This window comes from Lactuca virosa, chromosome 8 (assembly GCF_052849685.1).
Source record: "Lactuca virosa cultivar CGN04683 chromosome 8, Lactuca_virosa_CGN04683_v6, whole genome shotgun sequence".
Classification (NCBI taxonomy): Eukaryota; Viridiplantae; Streptophyta; class Magnoliopsida; order Asterales; family Asteraceae; genus Lactuca; species Lactuca virosa.
This window is the reverse complement of record NC_136433.1, coordinates 56,143,733-56,164,920: the sequence shown is the minus strand read 5'-3', so window position 1 is coordinate 56,164,920 and position 21,188 is coordinate 56,143,733. Positions and strand designations below refer to the sequence as shown.

Sequence of the window (21,188 nt, the reverse complement as noted above, 5' to 3'; positions counted from 1 at the left end):
TGTTTTTATTTAAATAAATTAAAAAATCAAGGGCAAAATAGTCTTTTTTTAGGTAAGACATGGACCAAGGGCGTAACAAAAACAAACAATAGAGACCTTCCGAGTTAAAAAAATAAGTTAGGGACCAAACGCACAAATTATCCTAAACCATAGGGACCAGTCGTGTAATTTACTCTATAATTTACTCATTATTACAAAATAATTTATCTTTTTACCAATAGTTAATAATTAGTTATAAAATAATGATGTGTAGATTTTTTATAATACCAATCTTCTTTTATTTAATAAAACATTTTATTAAAGTTATGTTATATAAAATATTATAAAGTATTTCTAATATTTTTTTTTGATATTTTATTCGTTTATTTATTTGACATTTTGTTCGAATAACATTTATTATTATTTTTTAGTGTTTTGTTTGAATATATATTTTTAATGTTTTTTTACGTTTTGTTTGTTTGTTTGTTTGTGTATATATATATATATATATATATATATATATATATATATATATATATATATATATATATTCTAAGATCCTTTTCTTAGTTTTATTTTATAATCTAATTTTTTTTAACTCGAATTTATTGTTATTGAAATCTTTAAAAAAATCGGATTAAGACTTTTGAAAAAGCCATTTTAATCGGATAAAAATCTTGATTTTTTAAAACTTATTTTTATTTGTGCATATGTATAACTAACAAAATGTAAATGAAAACATCATTAAATAACGGATTCAAACAAAATATAAAAGAAAACTTTATTTATTTATCTTTCTTTGTATAATTTAAAAAATCCTTTTTAACAGTGGATTTCTTTTAAAAAAATGTTTGTCGTTTTACTTAAATATACTGTTTAATATTTTTTTTGTCGTTTTGTTAGAATATGTTGTTTAATATATATTCGAACAAAATGTAAATAAATTATAATAAATATCCAAAATCATAAAGATAAATATAATAATACTTAAAGTTAAATAACATATTACGACAAGCTAATATATTTAAATAAAACATTAACATAATTATTAAAATAAAAATGTCACTCAAAAATGCAAACAAGCAAAATGTAAATAGATTTTCTAAATTATATAAACTAAAATAAATAATAATAATAATAATAATAATAATAATAATAATAATTAGATTTTAAAAATAAAAAGAAAAAATAATTTGACATGTAATAATTATTTAATTATAGGAAAAAAGTAAAATTATTAAGTAATAATTATAGTTGTTTAAGAAAATAAGAAGATGTAATCATTAGGGATATGAATATAATAGAAAAGTGATATGATAGATGGACTCAAAAAATGCACTTTCCCTCTACTATTCTCGAAGGCGATTTTTATTTTGTTCTCAAATAAAGGTAGATTAATTCGGACCACAAAGTGGGCCGATCCAACCATGTTTGATCGACCTAGAGGGAAAACAAATAAAAAAGACCCCTTAATATTAGTTTTAAAAAAAAAAAAATCGTTGTAAAAAATTGGACCATTTTTGCTAATAAATACCCAAATCAAGACAAAAGCAACAAATAACGTAAATAACGTTTAAAATACAGTCTTCCTATTTGTGTCAAAGTTGAAAAAAGAAACCTCTTTTATAAAAACGTAAACTAATGTTTATAAAATAAGAAGCTTCACACCTGGAGGGTATCTATTTTGATTTTTTATGAATAGGAATTTTATATATTGTTTCGTGAGTCATATTAAAAGTTTAAAACAAACTTATTTATTATTTAGTTTAAAATAAATAAATTTGGAGACTTAAAAACTTTACATGTTTTTTCTTAAAAAAAAAAATAAGAAAATACCTTACAAGGTTTGAACCATCTAAGTATTTTTCTTTCAAATTGAAGTTTTTTCTTTCTGCTTTTTGTTTGAAAGGTTCAAACCTTTTATATAATATTTGCTTCAAATTAAAGTAAAAAAAAAACAATGTTTTACTAGCTTTAAACTCGGGCTCTTATATTAACATTACCACTTAATTACAAAAAGCTTTCATTAATAACAAAAGCTTCATATCTTATTATATTGTGTTTTAGGGATAACGGAAAAATAAAATAGCGGAGGGAATTGAACTCACGTACGACTATTCACCAAATATCAAATGTCATAACCAACCTATGCTATCAATAGCGCGTTATAGAGGTGCTATAACGGCGCTATATCGTTTATCTGAGGTACAAAACCGCTCTTTCAAAATAGCATTTACAAATAGAGATGACGCTATTAGCGGCACTATTGAGTGCTATTTACCGCGATACGCATCACCACTATAGAGGCGCTACATCCGATTTTGCACTTTCGTTCAGGTTTCGGCCATTTGGCTACTCCATAGTACCAGGTATGTGTGGTTTCCTTTATTCCTTTCCTTTCTACACACACACTGCGACATACAATGCTTCACAGTTCACGCTTACAAATTCGTGACTGTCAAATGTTTCAATCACTTACTGTGAATATGTTAAATGTGAAATGTCATGTTTCCTGTAATCATTTAATGTTCAATGTTTATCTTTCAATGCATCACACTTATGAACTCGTCGGTTTGTGAATTTATGAAGCAATCAATACAATTTTTGAATTTATGAAGCATAGAAACAATCAATCACTCGCTATGAATATGTGAGTTAGCCTTTAGGAACATAAATTAGTGAATTTAGAAAGTTATGAGTTTAAATTCTTAATTTGTCCATATATCATATATATTTGTGTAATATATAATATTAATACTCTTAACATATAAATTCTATATAAATATATAATATAAAATAATAAATTATACGTAATATTAAAAAACCGCTATACCACCACTATAACCACGATTTCAAATAGCGACTTATAACCGCTTTTGAAAATTTGAACTCGATAATTGCATAGTAACCAAGTCATCTATAACAACTTGTATTTAAAAATATAAATTTCAATTATTTATATAATATCTAGTTAAAATTTGAGGGCCCAAACCATTACGAGGCCCTGCGTCGTTGTCAACTCCCCCGATCCACGATTTTGGGTCGGACCTAACCACAATAAGCAGAAACCTCGTGGGCAGTTGAACACTTCACAAACAAGTGTTCTTCATCCTCGTCTTTCACGCTACAGAGTAGAGGTGGCAATGGGTCGACCTGGGTTGGGTTCGAGTTCAATCCATTTATTAATTGGGTTGAAAATATCAACCCACCCCAACATGTTTAGCCACTAAATGGATGCTCCAAGCCCAAAATTAGAAATTTATGATCCATCTTCACAAGCCCAAATAATCCAAGCCAATAACTTTCAAAGCCCAATTCTTCTTCTTTGATTCTGCCAAGCCCAATAATGCTTCGGGAGCCCACTAAGTCGTCTTCACTCAAATCCACAATCACAAAAAGCTCCAAAACCCTGCAAAATTCCTCATGCAACATAACAAGCCCCCGATACGATCCATGATAAAGAAAATAAAGAATATACAATGCAATACTAATAAAAAGAGTTAAAAATCTAAGATAAACTAATAAAAATAAGGAAATAAAATAAGCTATCAATATTTCCAACCCAACCCATCATTACAGATAAATGGGTTGCGACCGAGTTGACCCATTTATGTAGTTATTGATCAAACCTATTAAATAAATAAGTTAAACTTAGGTTACTTATTTAAAACCAAAAAATTAAGTTAAACTTAGGTTACTTATTTAAAACCAAAAAATTAAATGCATTAACTAAAGATTATACTATATAAATCAATTTCAAACATAAATAAATTTTCAAAGTATAACAAAAGCACAATCATAATTTACAAATTTGAATAAATTGATCAAATAACATAAAAAAAATATTTAATTTCAAAAGGGTTTTGGAGAGTGACTAGTGTTTTTGGGGATAAGAAAAAAGATGAGAATTAAGATTACATTTTTTAAAAACACAAATAATAAAACAACATTTTAATTTATAAATTAATACTTCGATTAATACATGATAATATTCAAATAAATATTAAATTAAACATATATTAAAGTTAAATGGGCTGATGGGTTGAAAATGGGTTGACAATTTTTACCTAACCTAACCTATTTAATTAAATAGGTTAGACGGGTTGACCCATTTAACTTAATGGGTTGAAAATCTCAACTCAACCCGTTAATTTTGGGTTGGGTTCGGGTTGAGTTGGTGGGTTGGGTCGATTTTTGCCAGCGCTATGAGTTGGCATGTGATTTATGTGTGTCGTTATCTGTTGAAGTCATGTTGTACCAAGAAATCTTGTCAACCACCAACAAGCATGTAAATGATGCACGTCGTCTATTGAAGTCGTCATACACCAAGATAATCTTGTCAACCACCGCCAACCTAAGAGACAACACCGTGTAACAGCCAGAATTCTCAAGGCCTAACTCTGGCGATCATGGTCCTGATTTAGAAGTCTCATTAATAATAGTTAAAACATAATAAATTTAAAAAATTTGAATACTCCAAACAAAAAACTTACTATATATAATTGCATACACTTGCACAAATACTTGTTCTTTCTTTGTAGAAACATGATAGGAGATATAAGAAGCTACACGATAATATTGCCCCTCTCACCACACTTATGCAATTTCCAATGTTTTCTTGTGTGTTTTGGTTATCTTTTTGTTTTGTGTTATTGATGCACAAACAACATCACCACTACCGTCTCTTATCACCGATACCGACATATAAAAAAAATCAACTTAATCTATGGAAAGTTGACACATATGATACGTTAATTAATTATAAAAACAAAACTAAAACCCTGAAAAAATATAGAATTGGTAGAAAGTTACCCGACTCTTTTTAAGTAATGTAGCAATGCCTAAAATAAATCCCTACTGAAGTAGCACTTGGACAAGTACGTGTACCAAAATTAGACGCTCTCTTTAAGTAGTTTAAACACTCATAACGTTCAAGGTCCGCTTGGCACTATCCATTAACTTGAACTCCTTGATATTCAATGATGTAATATCCTTCTTGGTTAGAGCCATTCATTAACTACGACAAGGCTCCTCGAAGCTTTTTGTTGAACCAATCACCACTAGTGGAACGTACACTACAATTCAGGATCGTCTCCGCAAGAGCATGGTGGAATGCGAGAACCTCATACCGCAAATAACATCCCCCGATCAGGACTACGGTAAAAGTGCTATTTTTATGGCATACTTTTGAGATGACGATTAGTAGTTGCTTTACACAGATAGTGCACTCCGTGATCGACATGTAGTCACCACATTGGTAGAGTATAGTGACATATGTGTTTGGTTGGTAAATTTTATTGACAATGGTTTGATAAAACTTAGTCGTTGATGATTATCTAGAAGGGTATTAAGAAGATGTTTATGGTTTTCAACGATAGTGGAATCTGTGAAACTAGGGATGAACGTTTGGACCGAAAACGAAACCCTAACTGAATTATGACCAAATAAGTTATACGGTTGGTTCTCGGATATGTATTTTATGCTTATTCAGTTTTTGGGTTTTTTTGTCCGGGTTACCCAAATAATGGTTTAATTGGGCCTAAAGGACCGACCCGAAAATTGATGGATTTTTGGAATATGATATATCAATGGTTAATATATATATTTATTCTTGAACTAGATATAGTATTTCTTATTTGGGTTATTCGGGTCATTTCAGTTTATTTTGGTTATTTCGGTTCAAAAGTATAGTGTAAATGTTATTTTGGTCCTTTTGGTCCGGATTTTGGTTCCGCCTTTTCATCCAATTCGGGTTATTCGGGTCCGGTCTGATTCCAGTCAGTTCCGGCCCGAAGCACATCTCTATGTGAAACTTTAGTATTCACAGTTCATGTTCAAAATATTTGTGAAAAAATCGAAACGAGCAAAACAACTAACCAAGAAAAACGAATAAGTAGAGACATAATATATAAATTTTTTTATTGAAGACATTTAAGGGCGGTAACAGATCCGGATGGGAAGTTAACTATGGTCTAATATGCTGAATATAATCAAAAAAAGTTTAAAAAAAATAAATATTACAAGATAGAATAACATTAAAAGCATAGAGTATAAAAAATAGGTTTGTCAACAGTCTTTTAAAGTTAATAATAAAATTGCATTTTTGTTTTCGATTACAATTATATTTTATTTTATTTTTATTTTAAAAGCTAAAAGTATATAAATGAAATTGCAGTTAATATATTAACTAAATGACATTATAATTAACTTATAATACATATAAATATATTATAAACAAAGAATAATTAAATATTATAACTAAAATAGTTAGATGGTCTTTTGATGAGTAATTATTTTAGGCAATTACTTTTATACAGTAACATATAATAATAAAACTATTCGTAAAATAAAAATAATCATAATTATTACTATGTACGGGATAATATAAACTAGAATGACCATTTCAACTTTGTTAATTCAAATTCGTATTATTTTAAATTATAAAATCCATTGTTATTTTCTAAACATTGAATATGTTATTAATGATTTGTTATAAATATGATTTATCTATCAGTAGGCTTAGACTTATGTGTAATTAAATAAGTTATTTTGGAATCATAATATTCATTAGGCTTAGACTTTTATGTAATCAAATGAGTTAGTTTGGAATCAAAAGACTCGTTGAAGAGTCGTTATGGTAGACTTGAAAGTTGAAATTCAAGTTATGAATGATAACTTGAATTTCAACTTTCAAGACAATCATAGCCACTCTTCAATGAATATTTTGATTCCAAAATATCTCATTTGATTACACATAAGCCTAAGCCTATTATTGATAAATAAATCATATTTATAACAAATCATTAATAATTTATAACAAAAATTGCTTTTATCATTTGAAATCATAAAAACTTGAAATAACAAAATTAAAGTTGTCTTTTTAATTTATATTATCCCCTTTATAGTTATAGTAATAGTTATGTGACTTTAATATTATATGTTACTATATAAATGTAATTTTCTAAAATAATTATTCATCAAAAGGCCATCATATTATATTTGTTATAATATTTGATAATTATTTGTTTTATAATACATTTAATAATATATTTTCATGTATTATAAATTAGTTATAATGTCATTAAGTTCATATTATAAACTGTAATTTTATCTATATATTTCTAGTTTTTAAAATAGAATGTAACTATAGTCGTAGTCGAAAACAACACGTAATTTTATTTTTAACCTTAAATGAAAACATATTTTATTCGTTGCCTAACATATTTTTTATACTCTATGTTTTTAATGTTATTCTATTTTGTAATATTTAATTTTTTAAAACTTTTTTATTATATTAATCATATTAGACCACAGTTAACTTTCTAGTTGGATCCGTCACCGCCCCTAAATGCCTTCCGTAAAAAGTAATCTCTTCCGTCTCCACTTATTCGTTTCTTTGGTTACTTGTTTCACCCCTTCCGATTTTTTCACAAATATTGTGAACATGAACTGTGATTACTAGAGTTTCATAGATTCCACTATCGCCGAAAACCTTAAACATCTTCTTAATACCCTCGTCTATAATCATCAACAAGTAAGTTTTATCAAACCACTATCAATAAAATTCACCAACCAAACACATTTGTCATTGGATGCTACCAATATGGTGGCTACCATTCGATCATGGAGTGCATTATCCGTATAAAGCAACTACTAATCACCATCTCAAAAGTACGCCATAAAAATAACATTTTTTTCAAAGTCCTGCTCGGGGGATGTTACTTGCAGTATAAGGTTCTTGCATTCCACCATGCTCGTGCGGAGACGATATTGAATTGTGGTGTGAATTCCGTTAGTGGTGATTGGTTCAACACAAAGCTTTAAGGGGGCCTTGTTGTAATTAATGAATGACGTTAACCAAGAGGGATATTACACCATTGAATATCAAGTATCAAGGAGTTCAGATGGATGGATAACGCCAAGCGTACATTGAACGTTATGAGTGTTTAAACTACATAAAGAGTGCATCCTATTTGGTACACGTACTTAAGTGTCCAAACGCTACCTCAATTGGGGTTTATTTTAGGCACTCCTACATTACTTAAAAAGAGTTAGGTAACTTTTCTACCAATTCTATATTTTTTACGGGTTTACTTTTGTTTTTATAATTAATTAAAGTATCATATGTGTCAAATTTCCATAGATTAAGTTGACGTTTTCAAATGTCGGGTGGGTGATAGGAGACTGTAGTGGCGATGTTGGTGCGCTAACAACACATAACGAAAACACAATGAAAACATAAAGAAAAACATTGGCAATTGTTATAAATGTAGTGGGAGAGAAATATTATTGTTTAGCTTTTAGTATCTCCTATCGTGTTTGAACAAAGAAAGAACAAGTATTTTGAAAGTGTATGCAATTATATACGCTAAGTTTTTTGTTTGGAGTGATCATTTTTTTCAAATTTTTTATGTTTTAACTATTATTAATGAGACTTTTAAATCAAGACCATGATCGACAGAGTTAGGGCCTTGAGAATTCCGAATGTTACACGGTATTGTCCCTTAGGTTAGCGGTGATTGACAAGATTATTTGGTTGCATGACGACTTCAACTAATAACGACGCGCATCAATAATCATATGCTTGGTGGTGGTTGACAAGATTTTTTGGCGCATGACGACTTCAACCGATGAAGATGCACATCAATCACATGCCAGATCTGTAGCGTGAAATATGATGATGAAGAACACTTGTTTGTGGAGTGTTCAACGAATCAAGAGGTTGTGCTTTTTGTGTTTAGGTCCAACCTAAGGGGGGGGGTGGACAACGAACGAAGGTCTCGTAATGGTTTGGTGCCCTAAATTTTAACCACACGCACACACACATACATATATATATATATATATATATATATATATATATATATATATATATATATATATATATATAATTGAAATTTATATTTTTAAATACAAGTTGTTGTAGATGAGTTAATTATGACATTTGATATTTAGTGAATAGTCTAACCTGGGTTCAATTCCTTATGCTATTTTTTTTCTACGATCCCTTAAATTACAATATAATAAGATAAGAAGCTTTTCTTATAAATGAAAGCTTTTGTAATTGGGAAAATGTCATATTAGCCCATCAAAACGTTTTGTGTTTGTTTTAAAAGCTCATCAAACTTTTTTTTTGCACATTAACGGAATAAACTCAAAGTTGACCATTTTAAAAAGTCCTTACACCCTTGATAAATGGTGTCCTCGCCAAATCATCAATAAATGGTTACGTGGATGCCAACTCACTGCTTACGTGGCAGCTGAGTGTGGTCTACTATACAACCCTTGGTCCCCAAGGATTGCCACGTCGTCGATGGCCCGGTATATAAGAAAAGTGATACCTTAATAGATCAATATGCACCACTTTGTTACCCTTTCCCTTATTCAAACCACTTCCACCTCCATTTTCAGCCTTTTTCTTTTTAACCTGAGATTTTGGGGGCCTTGCCACTGCAGTACAACTTGACTTGTTGCGCCCTGCCTGTTTACAAACACCACATACAATCCTTTTGCCCAACTTTGATACTCTATGAGATCCACTAACCTCTGTACTACACCTCCTCCTCTTAACAGTAGGTCTCCCTGACATCTTCCTTTTTAGTGGTGGTAATGGTGCTATGTAGTCCGTTGGGGGCCACATTGCACTCCCATTCATACTTCCTGTTGAGTATTTGTAGGTGTTCATGTATGTGCAAGCCCGATATTAAGGATCAACAAATGCCTTTACATTTTTGTTTACATAAGAAATGGTTTCCACTGAATGGACACAACCATACCCATTCAGTTGCCATATCCTACAAGTGCATGTTTTCTTTTCCAAATCAACAACATATGACTCCTATGTTTCTTGTTTCAAATGTATTCAGTCCACTAGAAAGCACTTGCCAGTACCTACAAATAAACACAGTTACAATGAGCTATTATGGTTGAAAAAGAATGAAAAAGAAGAATAAACCTTTGTTGGATCTTCAATTCATTTATGGAAAGCCTTATGTTTGGACATACATCAAAATGTCCCCATCCACTACCTTTCTATCTCAAAATACACATTCTCTGCATCATATATAATCTAATATCCTCTAGCATAGTAATATTTGGCTTCTTCCTAGCATCCAATATAAACATTGTTAAATCTTTCAGACAACCCATTTTCAACAACATCACACCCCTTTCCTATTTGAAAAAAATGCTCTGGACCATGACTTTGGATTCCTTCCCATAAGATGCACATATGCAGTAGGGCTAATCATTTGAATCTCTTTCATTGCAGAATTGAAAAGTGGTTCAGTTGATACCTTACAAGCCTTCCAAAACAATGTCCGAAACAATGTCTCATATTGAGCACCATGATATTTCTTCTTGAAGTTGGACAAAACATGCCTGGCACATTGCCTATGTTCTACCTCTCGGAATAGATCATTCACAGCTTCAATTATCCCCTGCATTTGGATCATAAGGGCATTTAGAACTAGATCATATATGAAACACATAAAACATGGCATAATGAACACAAACATACCTTATGTTGATTTGATATTAATGTCTTGCCATACTCACCTTCAAGATGCAGATTTTTACAGAAACCATTTCCCATTGTCTTTATTTTCAACACTAACCAGTACACATTCCTTTTAAAAAAACACCCATCCAAGTTTATAATCCCTCTACATCCACTTCTCCAACCCTGTTTTAGTGCATAAAAACATATATACATCCTGCTAATGTAAGTTTTCCCATCTGGCATAGTGTTCACAAATAACTTGACTGTTGACCTTGGATTAAACCTTCTTATCTCATCACCATAGGACCACAACTTTGCATAATATTCCACTATGGTACCTTCAACAAAAGACACTGCATGTTTCTTAGCGCTCCTACGTTGTCCCATACTAACCTCTATGCCAAATTTAGTCTTTACTTCCTCTTTTAGCCTCCTAATATTGAATTTTTGATTCTCAAGAACTTCCCTGGTTAAATGACTACCAATACATCTATAATTAACAACTGACCCTAACTTAAAGTTCTTGGCACAATTATGCTCATTGATAAGGGACTTGATTTGGAATGAGTGCTCCTCACTCATTCATGACGCCCCGAGCCCAAATGTGCATTCACCATCACAATACTTAACTAATAACCTTTTACTGTCATTTTTTTCATAGTACAATTGATACCCATTGGCTACAACATAATTACAAAGCATGAATTTCAATTGTTTAGGGTTGGTGAACCTCATACCTAGAATTGGAAACTGCTTCTTCCAAGGTATGTCTTCATTAAACATTGGTTTTTCTTTGACATCTGGGACATTGTCATCTTCATCATCTTTTGGATTTCACCTTCTGTGGCATCCTCAGTTCCATTTGTCTGACTTACTCCTTCATAGGTTACTCCTTCCATGTTGCTCTATTGTGGACTCATGAACTCAGTTAGGTCGTTACCTTCTTCCCTTTCGATTGACATGTGTGACATCCCCATTTTCACGGCCAGAAAAGACCGATTTGTTTATGTTTTGTTTTGAAAATCATAGTAACCTTTTAATGAAAAGTGTTGCGGAATTTGTTCCCAGAAGAAAATATGATAAAGATTTATCAAAGCATTTCCGAAGAAATGTATTTCATTATATTAAAACCTCGAAATGTCATTGTTAATACAGATCAAAAGCATAAACAATACAACATAGACTTTACTATATTTATTTATATCTATTGGCCTATAATCCATAATCTCTCATCCAGTAATCCAACTATGCTCTTGTGCCACTACCTGTAATACAAGAAACTGAGTGGGTCAAGCTTGGGAGCCTGATGAGCGCATAGGTTTTTCAACCCACAATAAATAAATTTATTTATTTCATCAAACCAAACAACCAAATTACCCATTCCCGTTATTCTCACTTTACGGCCCTAGAACAATAAATAAATTTATTAATTTCATCAAACCAAACAACCAAATTACCCATTCCCGGGACCTAGCCAAAGGATTATCATCGAGCTGGACACTACTACTAAGGGGGTTCATCAGCAATAAATGTCCTTAAGGCAACCATGAGGGGGATGGAGTACACCGGTGAACACATCGTTCACAAACACCTACAGGCTGCGAGCCTACTAGCATTCCACAAGACTGTCTAGAAAAGTCCGTGGTCATCATCTATACTCCGCTAGATGATTGGATCATCATCAACGTCGAGGTCTCTCATCATTTTATTTCATCACACACCAATTATTTCATATACCTATGTTTTACCCAACATATTTGTAAATATAAAATACATATACAGTTCAGATCTGGAGAAAAGGTTTAGATCTGAAAAAGAATACATATATAGTTTAGATCTGAAGAAAAAGGTTTAGATCTGACAAAAAAACTAAGTTTAAATCTTTCACCCAGCATAGATATCAAGATATAAAATTCATATATAGTTTAGATCTGAAAAACAAAATTTAAAACTTTCGCCCAACATAGATCTCAAGATAAACAGATAATATGCCCACATAGCACGTAATTTATATAAAATAATTCATATCTATGTGTAGGATGAAAGTAACTATGCACTCACCTGATAAGGTGGTGATTCCAACTTGAACAGCGCTTCGCTTCTTAAAAATTTGATTTCATTTGACGAAACTTGGAGGTTTTCTTGAAAACCGGATTATGCGCGGGTAGAGTTTCAAACCGAAAAACTTTTTTTCTCGGAGCCTTCGGGCACTCCGGGGCTTTTTTCTAGTGCTAGGGAAGTTTCCTAGGCTTTTGGGGTTTAGGGAGGCTAGAGAGAGAGAGAGAGAGAGTAGAGAGAGAAAGAAGTGTGAAATGGTGTGAAAAAGAAGGGCTACCTCGCATCTTATTTATAGCCGGAGGCTGCTGACTACGTTGCGCGTACCTTCGGTGGTACGTTGGGCATTCCTCGGAACGTTGCGCGTACGAGGGTACGCAGCGCATTGTTACGTCGACGTGTCAAACTTCGCATGGTGCATCATGGCTTCTTCCGGACTGAGCAACGCGAGACCGTCGGGCGTATGGGCTTCGTACGCGGGGCGTACTTTGGTACGCGAGGCGTCTGACTGTACGCGGGGAGTAGTCCTCGCACCAGCCTCGCATTTTACACCTTCGACTTCTAAAAATCGTAACGTTTGCATACGAGCTCCGTTTTCGACGTTCTTTATATCCACGCGTAGGTGGGACTGTACTCTACAACTTTCGTTTAGATTTTGTCGGCTAGTTTTAAATTTATTTTTAAAATTATATTTTTAACATGCCGAGAAAGGAAAAATCCGTTAAAAATTCATAACTTCTTCATTCGACGTCCGTTTTCGTCCGTCTTTTTACCGTTGAACTACTATTAACGAGAACTTTGATTCTCATTTAGGTTATGCCGGCTAAAAATCGGTCAATCTAATTATTCGAACTTCGGGCTGCATACTGCTAAGCCGAAACTTGGAAAAATCATAACTTCCTTATACGAAGTCAAATTTGGGCGTTCTTTTTATGCACGCTCTCGATTTAACATACGCTACGACTTTCGTTTAGATTGCTAAGGCTAAAAAGTACTTTATCGTAAACTCACTTTTTACGTCACGCAGTGTCGTGCGGGTTTTGTCGCGAAACTTCGACAGACCATAACTTCTTCGTTATAACTCGGATTTCGGCGTTCTTTATATCTCCGAAATCCTTGTCACGACCACTACATCTTTCTTTATATATATCGGGTTTATCTATATTTTATTTGTGATGCTTATTTTTATTATATCTTTATAAACAAGTATATAAGCACATAAAATCACATAATTCACATAATATTCAAATAATTCTTCTTTATTACTTTAAAATGAGTTACAATGGTTGACCTTGACTATTAAATCATTATACTAATGCGTAGCCCAGAAACACGTGCGTTACAATTCTCTCACCCTTAGGATGATTCCGTCCCAGAATCATGCATCAGTAAACAGATGTGGATAGCGACTCATCATGTCACTTTCTGTCTCCAAGGTGAGGTTTGGCTCATTCATATGTTTCCAACGCACAAGCACTAAGTATGAGATTGTCCCGTGTACCATTCCAAGAGAGTGTGTTTGTTTCTATTGCCAAGAGAAGGCATTGGTTGCGAAGCTGTCATATCTACCTAAAGGATCGCAAGGATGGTAAAGTCAAAATGTATGACTCTACTTCAGGTAAATCTATTATCTAACTCTATTAAGTTCCTATTTATAAGATTCTTAAATACATGATGTGATAAGATTATGTTTTGATGTTTTGTATGATCAAAGATAAGAAAGAAAGCTTAAAGGAAAAGTAAGTTGAGTCTGATCGCAAAGAGATGGATTTCGATCGCATGGTGCGACGATCAGATTTTTGAGCTGCTACTTAAGAGTTATGATAGATTACTTAGGAATAGATAGCAACATAGTTTTCATTTGTAATTGCATTGTAAGGACGAGTTTTCCACACCTTTTAGTAAATAAAGAAATTTTGATGTTATCTTATTATAAGTTTCCTTGCAATGGCATTTGTGAAAATTGTTGTTTATATGTTTCTATTAATAGCAATGTTCATAATGGTTTGATTCTTAGCTATATCAATTGTGGTAGTGTCGTAATTTTCTAAGTAAGGAAAGATTCTCATCGCCCAATTTTCAATTGGACAAAAACTTGGAATCATATGATTTGAATCATGTGATGTATGAAAATCTTGGTACTCAGGAAAATTGCGACTAATTCCTTGTTTACATAAGTATGTAAGTCAAGTGAAAGATAAAAGGATATAGTACACATTTATGTGAACTGGTCAGATCCACCACAAAGGACGATAAAGTCTATTTGTCATGATTTACTGAAAGCTCAGTAAATATGATTATGCTTACAAGATTAAGTATAATTCTGATACTTTGAAAAGATTCAAAGTATAACAGAACGAATAAGGGGGTGTTTGGCAGGATCTGAATTTTTAAGATTTGAATTTTTAAGAGGTCTGAATTTCTAAGAGGGTCTGAATTTTTAAGAACTGAATTTTAACATGTTGTTTGGTTGAACATCTGAATTGTTGTGCTGAATTGTAAAAATGACCATTTTACCCTTATGTATAATTTTTTGTTAAATTCAAATGTAAACACAAATCCAAATCAAACCATGCCTATCAGTTTCATCTCGTTATTTAATTCTATCAAGTAACTTCCAAAAGTTTAAAAAATTCATGATTTGACAATAATATAAGTAACAAAAAGAAGAAAAAGATCAAACTCAGCTCCAAAGTATGATATTGGAATCCAATGTTGACCCCTTGACCATGGGTTTACCAATTTGATTGTCAGTATCCATTTGATCCAAGATTGTTGATATCAATATGCAATTAATGGAACCTGTAAACTACCACAAATACCTATTAAAAGACGTCGATGTTATAACACAAGTTCTATTCCCCAACCTTATTCATCAACCTGTCATCAAATTGAAGCAAAGAAAGTGTGGATTTTGGTTGATTGCCTCTACTAAACCCACCATATACAAAAATTTTCATCATTAATTCCATCGATCATCTCCATCACATAAATCCTTGTTGATCCGTCTCTTTGATTAAAAATACAGTACAGGGGCAAGAAGGAGAAGAAGAGTATCCATGTTCTTGTCCTATTTTTGACCCGCAATTCCGATTAGAGTAGATGGGGGCTAGATGGCGGCTATTTCAAGAAGAAAATCAAAAAAAGAACACCAATTTCTGAAAAAGATTACCAAGAACAGAAGGCGGAGACGATGGTGTGCAGGAGTTGATTTTCTCCCCTGCTTCTGAGACGTCGGAGATGCAGGAAGAAGAGAGGGAGGGGTGGAGACTGGTGTTCGTTGGATGCAAAAAGAGAACCGGGGAAGGAACTGGGCTAGGGCAAAAAGGGAAGACATCTTTTTTTTTCTCTTTCAGATGTGATGAGATGTCTAACCGAATAAGTGATATTTTTCAGATTAAGATGCTAAAATAATATGTAAACAAACACTCTTAATCATACAGATTCAGACTTTCCTCCTATTAAGTGGCAATACGAGGTAAACAAACAGGACCTAAGAAGAATCAAATTTGGCAGAAAGATAAAGGTTTCTCCAATCTGAAAGGAAATGAGAGTACTTTAGTATGATGTTTTATGATCATCCTATTGTTTATGGAACCATGTCACAATTGATCCTCTAAGGACACCTTAGTGCACTTGTATGGCTAAGAAGAGGAATCGGGAATTGTTGAAATGGTTAAATCAAATAGATGAATCATACTTCGTTCCAAGATTGTACATTGAGTGACATATCTTAAGTAGGTTTATAATGCCTTATGAAATGTGGAATAGAAATGTTTCTTATTCTTGCACATTTGAAATTGGTAGTTGTGATGTTTTGGATAAAACAAAGACCAACTAACACCAATTACATGAAGTGTTGTCTTGATAAGGTCTCACACTAACTCTTCAATATTTGGGTGTCAATGAATGTTCTTGACAAAGAATCTTATATGTCAAGAGGTCAGTGGGAGTCTTAAAGATCTTGAAAAGGTTCAAGAACTAATCAATAGTAAATCTATTGTTAATCACTAGCACACGACTTGAGGTTTGTAACATATCGTTTTGACATATTCTTGTTTCTGTGCCTATTCCAGTTAGTTTGACTATGCATGTGATTTCTATGAGCTCTCATTTGAATGCATAAGGTAAAGCACCTTGATCAATGGAAAGTACATTGATCTGTAGGGGTGAGCTGCTCAACAACCTGGAAGTAATTGTAGGACCCTCATGCTACCAAATGGCAAGAAATAAAGATTAAACAAGTTCAGTCCATGGTTATGATAAATTCACATGGATAGGAACACATACACCATAAAATCTAAGTGACTAAGGTTTCTCTCCAATTCATGAAAATGATTGTGAGGAAACGCTTTCACTAAGTAGATTTTAAATAGATAGCAGTTGTGTTAATTGCATTCTCAAATTCGATTATGATTATGACATCCCTCTTCATAGTTCGAATTGTGAGAAATGGAAAAAGGTCTAACATTTGAGACTTATTGCTGTAAGTTCTAAAATTGTTTAGACACACATGTGAGATATCTAAGGAAAGGTGTATGAGTTTGAGAAGACTAGATAAAGTCTTATCGAAGCATCTTGTATCAGAAATCTGAACTTTGGTAAAAAGTCAACAAGTATTGATTTCTAGAAGTCCAGCTTATTTCTGGGTACATGTCAAAGCTAGTGGGAGCATAAGTGTTATGCTAATAAGAATGTAATTATTATGCTAGTGGGAGAACAATTATTACGCTAAGTGTTGCGAGTTAGAAATGTTAATTATAGAAAACAAAAGTTTCAATTCGCAAAGTTGCAGAGTTTGAAAAGTTGTTTTGCTATAATTAAGGGAGACGAACTCATACTTCATTTCAAATCTAAAAGCTTAGATTGAGATTTTAATCAAATTTAGTCAATGACATATATGAATATTATGTTGAAATGATTCAACATAAGGAAATTCTATATATGGAAATATTATAGCGAGAGAGTGGTAAAAAATCATGTCTTTATGTAAGACATTATCAATCGTGTCCCATATGTTTCGGGTATAGGATCGATTGCATATGCTATAATATTTATGTGTTCTATATTTTCCAAATGCCTAGGACATTAAGATGGAAATGGGAACAGAACCAGATATGACTAAAGTTGTTAAACAATTGCTTAGAACAATCCACTACTAGAAAAACAGCCTTTTACGACGCGCAATGCGTGTCGTAAAACGCTCAGACGACGCGCAAATGCGTGTCAAGGAAGGCCCTGTCATAACGAGAGACGACACGCTTTTGCGCGTCGTCTATTTACAAAGCGCATTTATGACGCGCATTTATGACACGCATTTACGACACGTTGTTACGACACGCAATGTGTATCAAGGAAGGCTCTGTCATAAAAGAAGACGACACGCATTTGTGTGTCGTAACCTTACGACGCGCGTTTAAGACACCCGTTGGGTATCATTAAATCCCCTGTCATAAATGAAGATGACACGAATTTGCGTGTCATAATTTTAAATGTTATATATATATATATATATATATATATATATATATATATATATATATATTTGATAGAATTACTATTTTTAAAATTAAACAACAGATTGAAATTATCATAATACAAAATAAAATACCATACATAAGAACGATAATTCATTTCAAAAAAATATCACATGTCAAACAATTTACCTAACATTACATGTCAAACAACACTACATGTCAACGCTAATAACACTTAAAAACATGCTTTTTCTTGCATTTGGAGCACCCACTATTCCTATATCAGTAACCAGCTTTAGGTCCAATTCCAACCACCTGTAAAAGAACAACATTGTAAAAGAACAACATTAGAAGATCAACATTTGCTTCTCCACTTAACCTCTTTAAAAATAATGATCATTTTACCCTTACACACCCAACAAACAATATTCATCAACTATAACAATTGAAAAAACAAAAAGATCAATGTTGGCTTTTTACTAGTGGTCCCACCAATAATTTCCAATTTGTGACCTGAAATAGATCAAAAATATAATTAAAAAAACAAGTAACAACAAAAATATAAGAAAACATTGGAAAGGATTTTGGTATTTAGTCTTACAGACCTTGACCACTCTGGTATAAACTTGAAAACTCTGTTAATGAATGATCTACAGAAAAAAAAATTGATTTTTTTAATGATAATAATGAATTTACAAATAATAGTAAATTAGAAAAAATAACCAATAAGTTTTAGTAGTTTAAACCAACTTAATGTCACAGTATAGATTAAGGCTATAACCTAACTACAGTTAAAAGCATGAGGTATAAAGTGGAAACAAGGAAGAGGGAATACAATACGATAAGCACATATTGATAAAAGCAACTACGAACTTGGTCACATCCATGATGAATTGATATAAGTAGGAAAAAAGCATCAGCAAACTGAATCAGGCTACTGAGGGCATACATGTCTTTTTGCACAGAGATGAATGTGCACCGCAGCTTATGGTATAAAATATCAATGTTATTTGGTATAAGAAAAAAAACATTCATCTCGTTTGCATTATTTAACACATTATTGTATCGTGTCACTCTCTCCTCATGTTACATACACCTATTTTATTATGCTTTTATTTATGCCGTCAATGACCATGACCTTGTCAACTGCCATATCATACTCATCTATTTAATTTTTACCCATTCCAGTTTCATCAGGTATTAAGTATTAAGTATTAACCAACAAACACCTACCTTTAGTTTTTCTTTCTTCTAGCAACGCATCACAGACCAATCCAAATTCCAAAGTTAAAAAGCTTAAAGGTCCTTGTAAACCAGAATCTATTAATCAAGATTTTCATACACCATTGTTTCAAGAGGAAAATTGCAGGTAATCAATGTCCTGCTTTTTCTGTTGATGCTATACTACCATTATCTCTAATATTATCAAATTAAATGATTGGTAAGTATTTTGAGTTACTTACCTTACCTCTTCATCATCATCAAGACAAAGACATGCAATAACATGTAGACTACTGATCCACCTTTCAACAATGCTTCAGGTACCTATCATCCAGAAAAACAACAAAACAGACAAAAATTTACACCAATCCCATCACAAACAAAACCAACTGCTATTATCACAAATAACAAATATAATATCCTCCAGACAGTATTAAAATGTAGCAGCATCCAAACATATTATAAGATGAAAAAGTTAATAATACGAAGAAGTAAGAAGTAGACACCCACTCAGAGAGTGATTTTGCACTATTATGACAAAACATCTCCTTACATTGATTTCTGAAATAAAGAGAGAATATTACCTATAAAGTAATATTCCAAATGGACTTGTAAAGTTCTTATATCTTGACCATCTACCATTATCAAACCTGTCAGTTTTATACCAAGATTAAATTCGATCAAAACCAAATTTTAGCTTGACCATCCATCATTATACCGTCCGCTGTGCAAACTGAGCACCGGGAACAAAAATAGCCTCAGGGGTATTTTGGGAAAGTTCCAATTTAATTAAGTTTTTGTATTAAAATATGATTGTAGTTCGTGAATTGCCATAATATCACCTCCATTGTTGGCGTAATTCAGGAAAAAGCCCACAGGGGCATTTTAGGAAAAATGCTTTTATTATTTTTGTTTCCCGGTTTTAGACTATGAGTCAAACTCTTTTTCTTTTAGTATAAATATGCTACGTTATAGGTATTTAGAAAGAAGTTTTTCAGCAATAAAAGTTTTCTTTTCCACCAAGCAAAATCAAAAATCCCATTTTTTTTCTTCCCCTGTTATCACCTGTTGCCAGCTGTGCAGTTTTTTTTTCCTTCTTTCCTTCCTGTTCTGTTTTGTTTTCTGTTTTTAGGCAACAAGGTTGCAGCAAGGTATCAGGTAGATACCTTACATCCATAACATTCAGATTCTTTGAGAATATCTTCTTTCAATCGAGCTTCCATTCTCTCCACTCTTTCACAGTCAATTCCCTACATTAAACCACATGACACTTGAGTATATTTAAATAATAAACATTAAAAATGAGAGAGGATTATTATTATATACCGTATACTCGAGCATGTTTTTGTAGGGTCTTTCAACCTCACGAAGCAGAAAGGGCTTTCCATTAATGTAAATAACAGGTTCTTCTCTCATGTTGTGCCAAAAGACGGGTCTACCCACGCCACCTTTAGAGCTACCTATTCTTTGCATAACAGATTTAATTCTTTCCACAGTTGGATTTGCAACACCATAGACTGGGAACCCGCCCTAAAGCAGATTTAATTCTGCATGGAGGCACACTTGTCAATCACTTTGTCCACCTGTCGTTTGCCTTCAACACCGCCCTAAAACCATGTTAATCAAAAAGAAGTTACTCAAGAATGTTGTTGTAATGGGAAATTTATAAGGAAAAAGGTTCATTTGCATACCTCTAAGACACGGATTAAGCTTCTTATGATAGTATATTCCCCTCTAAGAAGAGCATCTTCTGTGTTTAGCATGTTGTCAGTAGCATTTGAGCCACAAACAGAAATTGTTCCAATTGAATTTGTTCTTGGGATACCTAATAATAAGATATTGTAAAAGCATGCAATCATAAAACATAAACTTCACAGAGAAAAAAAAAGTACCAGAAGCTCTTATTCGCTCTTATTCGGTTGAAATAGATCAATGTGGCCATGACCATCCCTGTG

At 32.5% G+C, this 21,188-nt stretch overlaps 1 long non-coding RNA gene across 15 annotated transcripts in view; it reads left to right on the top strand.

Annotated features, from left to right (window-relative positions):
• The window catches only part of LOC145128406 (uncharacterized), a 46,145-nt gene that overhangs the window by 10,588 nt on the left and 14,369 nt on the right, over positions 1-21,188 (top strand). For 6 of the 15 annotated variants that reach the window (XR_013716874.1, XR_013716877.1, XR_013716878.1 and 3 more), the window contains 3 exons: positions 2,047-2,348; positions 13,859-14,153; positions 14,250-14,439. This is a non-coding gene — a long non-coding RNA (uncharacterized LOC145128406). Of the gene's footprint in view, positions 1-2,046; positions 2,546-10,249; positions 10,267-11,199; positions 11,245-13,858; positions 14,154-14,249; positions 14,441-21,188 lie in introns of those variants that run through there. The other 9 variants (XR_013716880.1, XR_013716881.1, XR_013716869.1 and 6 more) reach the window with 8 other exon arrangements.